Below are 8659 nucleotides of genomic sequence, written 5' to 3' on the forward strand. Positions count from 1 at the left end.
ATGGATACAGAGGGATAGTTATCCACCGTAAGATGGGAAAACTAGAGCACTGGAGGAGAGTGCTGGATGATATTGATACGATCATCTTGCGACCATATACAGGTTGCAAGGTATGGGTAGAGGATGGGATGGAGATGCCCTATGTTTACATGACCGGATATTTGATAGGGCAGACACCCTTTGTTATTGAGAGGTTTCTGCATAGCCGGGTGCTATAGCAGTATGGTTGACAACAAGGGATTCCACAGGGAGCCTATTTTTATGCTCGACAGAGACAGGATATTCCTGATTGGGGACTGACGATTGATAGCGCGACAACAGTGGAGGAGTTCTTTCATGCAGCTGGCTAGATTTGGGATTATGCCCTTAAGATAGTGGATGCAGGGATGACTGATGAGTTTGTAGCGCGTGTGGTGGACAGGATATTGGATCCAGTTGAGATGATTCCAACTTTTGATGACGATGAGGAGGTAGATGAGGGGGGTGGTGATGGAGGAGGAGATGATGGTGGAGATGGTGGAGGAGGTGGCCGATGTCGGTGAGGATATAGAGGGAGTTTGGATCAGGGGAGGAGAGGAGACAGGGGTGGAGATGGTGTTGATAGGGGGATACAGGCGGAGAGACCTATGTGGTGGGCTGTGATGGATAGAGGGAGAGGAGGTTTGGCTATCAAAGGGTTGGGGAGGTGATAGCGGTAGTGGGAGGGTATGATGACGTGCGACAACAGGCCCAGAGGAGGAGGTCAGATGTTTTACCTCCACCTCCACCGAGGACAGGTAGAGGGACAGGGGGTACCCCTTCACAGGTACCCTTGCAAATGCAGATTCTGAGGCATGTGGAGGATGCACAGATTAGATCACTGCAGTTGTCAGTGCAACACTTGCAGACATAGTTGCTGGCGCATCAGTGTCAAATTACATAGTTGACCATAGAGCGTGATACTGAGATCGAGTGGCGAGGTCGAGCGGAGGAGCTCACAGCGAGTTTGTAGAGAGTTGCAGTAGGTGGTCCGATGAGAGACACCTTGAGAGAGCTGGCTTTGAGAGCCAAGGAGGCAGAGTACTATAGGAGACATTATGAGGATACGGTGCCGAGGGAGCATCGAGTGCAGAGTTTTACACATTTGAGATCTAGTCGATCTCGAGAGACTGGGTCGAGGATGGAGAGCAGAGGCATGACAGGGCCTCCTAGACAGGATCCACCTACAGATCCAGGTGCTGGGACATCTGCAGTGAGACCGTCGCCTTGAGGAGATTGTCATACCTGAGAGACATTGTCTCCATTATATTTTGATCATTTTGTTGTATTGGCACAGACATGACATATTTTGTATATTGATCATTCTTTGATATATATATATATATATGAGACCATTTTCTTTGATCTTCATGTGATGTGTTATGCATTATGCTTTCTAGATGCTTTTTGATTATTCTATGAAGATGCAATGCTTAGATAGATGCATGTGATGTGATATGTGATGAATATGATGTGATAATGTAGGATGTTGTCAGATGTATCTTGAAAATAAGATGTAGGATATGATATGCTGTGAGATGTATCTTGAAAATGAGATGTATGATAATGATATGTTGTGAGATGTATCTTGAAAATGAGATGTATGATAATGATATGCTGTGAGATGTATCTTGAAAATGAGATGTATGATAATGATATGTTGTGAGATGTATCTTGAAAATGAGATGTATGATAATGATATGCAACTAATTGAGAAATGATATGCAACTAATTGATTTTGAGCATCCTCATTCTGCATTCATCATCCCTGTATAGCCACATGTTGTTTGCTTTCTTTGTATGTATCATCATTGAACATTGATTAATTTTGGGATATGTTGAAATTTATACAAGCATAATGGTATAATTGAACCATAATGACCTGAGAAAAATTTACATGATTTTTGATTTTGCAAGATAGCACAAGCATCAAGGTATAATTAAACGAGGATGACTTGAGTGCAGATTGCGTATAAACAGACAAGATTAAATCATTTGTATGCGTGATGTGGAATCATGTCTTCAGTGATATATTGTGAATCATGTTTCGAGACAAGTATCGACACAATACAGATGATCGCTTCACAGACAGAAAAAATAAGAAAATATTAGAGTCCCCACGACGTTCTCTAGCTTTGAAGCATTGGTGAGAAAATTTAGAGGATCCAAAAATTCAAAAAGTTCAAGTGCAAAAATAGTCAAAACTTTATGCAAGATGCAACATTTGATATTTCAGAAAATCATCCATCATATTTGTGAATCTTGTTAAGCAATCAATGTTTTGCTTTGCGATTGTGTGCGTGTTGTTTTTGCTGGATGCATGCTTTGAGTTTGCGACAAGTTTTGATAGTTTGAATGCACTGCAAGTTTATACTGCCCCTAGTCAAGTGTGCCTCTAAATGTGGATTGTACCATGATTACCAAACCATGGTGAGATGCGGTGAAAGGATATGTGGATAAACCAAGATAGTGACTATGCTAAGTATGGCCTGGATGGATATTGTGATAAAAATGTCAGGCGATAGCCGATAGTGCTTTACTATGGATATAATGGTATGGATATAGATAGAGGAGTTTTCCTCTCATAATAGCACTTGTTGTCATGTTTTCACCAATTGCTTTTATTGTACCTTTTTATTTACCTTTTTCTTTATTTTTTGATTTTTTTGACTTTTCCATGCATTAGATTACTCAAGTGTAGTATTTCTTCAGATGGATGCTGTTAGTTGGTTCATCGAGAAAATCTCCTTCTGATGTTGTTAACTGATAGGCGCCTGATCCACAGGCTAATATGATGACATAGGGACCTAACCAATTAGGTTCAAATTTCCCTTTCTTTTCCCGATCTTGCTAATTCCTAGGATTTTCCTTGAGTACTAGGTCACCAATTTTAAAAATTTTGGGAATGACCTTGTGGTTGTAGCTCCTACACATGGGTTACTGATATGCTTTGAGATGAGTGTAGGCACATTGACATCTTTCATCTAGAAGCTCGAGCTCTTACAATCGGTTAACTTGATACTCTTCATCTGGAATTAGGCCTTTTAGAGAGACTCTGAGAGATGGAATTTCTACCTCCAAGGGTAAAATTGCTTCAGAGCCATTTACCAATTAATATGGTGTAGCTCCTGTAGGTGTGTGGATGCTAGTTCTGTAGGCCCAAAGTGCTAGATTGAGTTGTATATTCCAATCTTTTCCTGCATCATTCACTATTTTCTTTAGGATTTTCAATATTGTTTTGTTGGATGCTTCTGCTCGACCAATCCCCTGTGGGTAGTAAGGTGTTGAAAAATGATGTTGGATTTTGAATTTTTCACATAGTTCTCGTACATCTTGGTTTTTGAAAGGTCATCCATTATCTGTGATGATGGAACTTGGAATGCCATATTTGTAGATTAGATAATTAAGGATAAAAGAAGCAATTTGTTTCCCAGTCACTGTGGTCATGGGGACTCCTTCAACCCATTTGGTAAAGTATTTCATTGCAGTTATAATGAAATTGTGTCCATTTGAAGATGAAAGATGAATTTTGCCGACCAAGTCTAGTCCCCACTGGCAAAAGGGCTAGGATGTTGTGAATGGCTGCAATTCCTGTGCTGTTGCATGTATAAGGTTGCCATGGATTTGGCATTCAGGACACATTTTTGCACAATGATAAGAGTCCTTTTCCATTATTGGTTAGTAATATCCCACTCTTAGAAGATTTTTAGCAAGAGTAGTACCACTTGAATGTGTGCCATAGATACCTTCGTGAAGCTCGTGTAAAGCGGAGTCAGATTCATTATGATCAAGACAATGAAGAAGAGTACCATCTAGACCTCGACGGTACAAAGTATCAGCTGTAAGAGTATAACGAGCGGCTTACCAGATAAAGTTGCGCTTTTGGTTTCAAGATAGGTCAATGGGTAGGATATTGTTCTTAAGATAGTCGTAGATCAGTCCATATAACAGAGAGTCAGAATTGGTTAAGGCATAGATAACATGGGATTCTGAATGGTCATAGGTTGGGGAGAACAATTGCTATACCAAAAACTTGTAACGATTTTGTTGCTCTAGAATTTGTAGTAGTGGAGCGATAGTAGCCATTGCATCAGCTGCTCTATTCTCCAACCTTGGTATTTGTTCAAAGGTGATGTGTACAAAATATTGTTTAAAATCCTCCACCATTTGCTTGTATGGTAGTAGCTTGTCATCCTTTGTCTGATAGTCATTGTTGATTTGATTAATGACTAGTTGTGAGTCTTCGTAGACTTTTAATTCTATGATCCTCCATTCTATGGCCATTTTGATGCCTATAACCAATGCCTCATATTTAGCAATGTTATTTGTGCATGGAAACGTAAGCCTATATGATCTTGGTATAGTGTGTCCTTCAGAAGTGATGAATAGAATGCCAGCACCTGAGCCATGTTGTGTGTAGGATCAATTAAAATATAAGGTCCATTGTTTAGTGGAGATAGCAAGAACGTCTCTATCTGGAAAATTCGATCTCCATAGTTTGTTTTCCTGGTAGTTGTGTTTCTGCCAGTTGATCTGCAATTGCTTGTCCTTTGATAGCTTGTCGTTCTGTGTAGTGGATATCAAATTCACTGAGGATCATGACCCACTTAGCCAATCTGCCTATAAGAGCTGCTTTACTGAGTAAATATTTGAGAGGATCAATTTTTGTAACCAGCTTAATTGTGTGAGATAGCATGTAGTGTCAGAATTTTTGAGAGGCAAATACCACTATTAGACAAGCTTTCTCAATGAATGTATAGTTGAGTTCATAACCGTTTAATGTCCTGCTGATATAATAGATAGGTCTCTCTTTGCCCCATTGATCTTCTTGTGCTAACAATGCCCCCAATGATATATATGTTGTTGAAATGTAGAGAATGAGTGGCTTCCCTGCTATTGGTGTTACTAGAACTGGTGGGTTCATTAGTACTGCATGATTTGATAAAAAGATTTGGCACATTTGGATTCCCATATGAATGGTACATTTTTATGTAGCAAATGATTGAATGGGAGACTTTTATCTGCTAGTTGAGTGATGAATCGCCTGATTGATTGGAGTCCTCCTTGTAGAGATCTAAGCTGGCTAATGTTCTTGGGTGGTGGCATCTCCATAATGGCTTGTACCTTTGCTGGATCCACTTCAATACCTTTAGCTAAAACTATGTAGCCTAGTAGTTTGCCTGATGTAACCTTGAAGACACACTTCTTAGGGTTGAGCCCGACTTGGAATTTTTCTAATCTATCAAAAATATTTTCTAAGATGCTTAGATGTTCTGCTCTGGTGAAGGATTTATTTAGTAAATTATCTACATAGTCTTCTATGAAGGTATGCATCATCTCATGAAAGATTGTTGTCATTGCTCATTTATAAGTTGCTCCTGCATTCTTTAAGCCAAAAGGCATGACATTCCAATAGTATGTTCCCCATGGATAGGTAAACATTGTTCTATCTTGATCCTCTGGGGCTATCTTGATTTGATTATAGCCTAAAAAACCATCCATTAGTGATAACATTGCATGGCCTGCTGTGAGGTCTACAATTATGTCGATACTGGGCAAAGGAAAGTCATCCTTTGGACAAGATTTGTTGACATCTCTGAAATCAATGCATATTCTGATACTGCCATCTGGTTTTGATACTGGTATGATGTTTGAAATCCATTCAGCATAGTTGATAGGTCGAATAAATTCGACGTCTAATAGTTTCCTCAAATCAGCTTTAACCATGAGTGCCACATGTGGATTCATCTTTCGCAGTTTTTGCTTGACTGGCTTAGCTCTTGGAGCAATGAACAAGTGATGCATGATTAATTGTGGATCAATCCCGGGCATATATGCATATGACCAAGCAAAGTTGATTTTCTTTTTTTTTTAAAATTTAATAAATTCTGATCTTTCTTCCTCTGTCAGAGATTCTGCAAGGTGTATAGTTCTGGCTGTTTCTGTAGTACCAATGTTGATTGATTGAGTGGGCTCAATCAATATGGGTGATCTCTCATGATAATTCTTAGGAAGAGTGTCAAGTCTCCCATCCTTAGGTGTCTTAGAAAGGTTTTCATCCTTAGATTCATCCTTTATTTTTACTTTTGTGTGATCTATTGCTGCCATTGATTGGTTTTCAGTAGTAGATCTTTTAGTTTGTTCATTTTTGTGACTAAGAGACTTGGCACTCCCCTGGTTGTAGACATCATTACTTTGTTCACTGGTAGAGTCTGTTTTTGGGTTAACGGTACATAAGTAATGGATAATGGATTCATCATTTGGGAAAATTGGTATATCATGAGTTTCAGGTTCATCCCAATCTATGAGGTTAGGAAAGACAAGTGGTAAGGAGTCGTTAGGTGGATCAAGTTTGACTACTATAAGTGTCAGGATGGAAGTATCATCGTGGTTGTCCTGGGTGTTAAAGAAGTTAAGGATCTCATCAAGGTCTTCGATGGTACCATCTTCTATATAGACTTGCGCATAATGTCGCTGCTCATTTTCCTTGACGTCATAAATATTTTGTGGACCAAATTCAAGTGGTCTAGATTCTGTGCCATGTTCTTCTTGAGAGATGGATGTACTACTATCTTTTGCACAAATATCTTCAGTAACATTAGAACAGCTGCCCCATTCATATTCATTGGAATCAGTCTCAGAGGTATTATCCCAGATTCTAGCAGTGCTGTGAAATGGTATGTTGTAGGGTGATAACAAGTCTTTGATAATTAAGACAAGTTTGATAGTTTTCTTTGATTCTGTGTCAGATCCCACTTCTACTCTTTGCATTTGTTCATATACTGTCTCTCCTCGGGGAGGAATGATGTTATTAGGAGGTGATTCTTCTTTGTTGGATATTGGTTCTTGAATATGATGTGCTTTTGTAGTAGATGCTTCCTTCTTTTGATTGATAGGCTGCTTTTGACATTGCTCTCATTCTTGATGTTCCCGTTCTTTACATATTGTCTCAGCTGACTCAAATAGTGCCTCCTGCCAGGAGTCTTATTTATATTTCTTCTTTGCCTTCCACTGAGGTTTTTGATATTTGTGTGGTGCCCTCTTTGGTAGTAGAGTGAGTTCAAAGCCCAATCTCTTTTTGTCTTTACTAAATTGTGAAGGAGGATCTAATGGTTCTATGACGCCTTCCTTTCACTTACCAATAGGTCCTTTGCCATTCTATCCCATTTGCTGCATGATTAAGTAGCCTTTTCCATACATGTGTGTTGTTATAGCTACTTCCATAGTAGCCACTCTATCTTCTTCCTCATCTTTGTATAGACAACTAAGGATGTCCTTTTCCTTGGATTCATGTGCTAGAGTGCCGAGTTGAATGAATGTGCCATCAAACTTGGTGATGGGCTGAGTTGCTTGATGTGCTGATGCTAGAGGTAATCCATGAGATCTAGGTGATATTGGTAAGTCGGCCAAACACATGGGTTCCAAAGAGTATTCTCCCATGCCTTGTTCTTTGATCTTCATTTTCTGCTTGAAATCTCTAGGTAATGATTTAGACTTTTCTTGTTGAAGATCTCGTGCTGAGGAATTTTGTTTCTCTCTATTATGTGGAACCAAGCTGTCTTGGGCTGCCCCCATAGCATTACAATGCTGAAATGGATTATGATCAGCTGATATAGAAACCTCCTGCCTATTGTAGGGGAATTTAACACATTGGTGATAAGTGGAAGGTACCGCTTGCATTTCATGTATCCAAGGTCAACCTAATAGGATATTGTATGTGAGGTCTATGTCTAAGACCTGGCACATAGTATCCTTTCATATTGGTCCTACCTGAATTGGCAACACCACTATTCCTTTAGATGATCTTTCTTCATCATCATATGCCTTTATAGTGATCTTTTTGCATGGATCAATAGACTCCTTCGAGAAGCCTAACGCACAGATAAGTTTTAAGGTGCAAATATTAAGTCCAACTCCCCCATCTATTAATACTCGTTTAACTTAGTGTTTATAGACCATGACTTCAATATGGAGTGGATTATTACGTGGATGGCTCAATGAGATATTGTCATGCTCAGAAAAAGTGAGGTTATGAGGTCCTGTCATATGAGCCACCATGGTTTGGAATTTGTTAGCATCCAGATTTTGCAGTACATTTGTTTCCAATAAGGCTTGTTCCAATATGTCTTTGTGTTTTGGCAAAAGTTTCAACAACTCAAGTATAGATATTTGAGCAAGAGTTTTGCATAGTTGACTGACTAGATCATATTGAATTTTGGGTACGGTGTTTGTTATTGACATATGTCCCTTAAAGACATATTTTTGAGCTTTGGTTGTTACATTGACGGATTCATGTTCATGCCTGTCTTTGATTGTGATAACATTGACTTGATTGTCCTCCGCTGATATGTGATTAATGGTGTTATTGTATATGTGATTGATATGAGCTCCACGTGTATCGTTTGAGGTTGAAGCTCCATCCTTGTTGTATTTTGGAAGAGGATTTTTGAAAGCTCCGTGGTCACCATTTTTTTTGAGACCATTGACCGTTAAATCACCTCTATCGATCATGTCCTGAACAATGTTTTTCAGCCTCATGCAATCATTTGTTTGATGACCTTTTTTGCAATGAAAATCACAAAAGTGTGAGTCATTCCACTAGGGTGGTTTGATTTGTGGTTCAAAGTTGTTGATTGTGGTT

Source organism: Cryptomeria japonica, chromosome 1 (genome assembly GCF_030272615.1).
Source record: "Cryptomeria japonica chromosome 1, Sugi_1.0, whole genome shotgun sequence".
Lineage (NCBI taxonomy): Eukaryota > Viridiplantae > Streptophyta > Pinopsida > Cupressales > Cupressaceae > Cryptomeria > Cryptomeria japonica.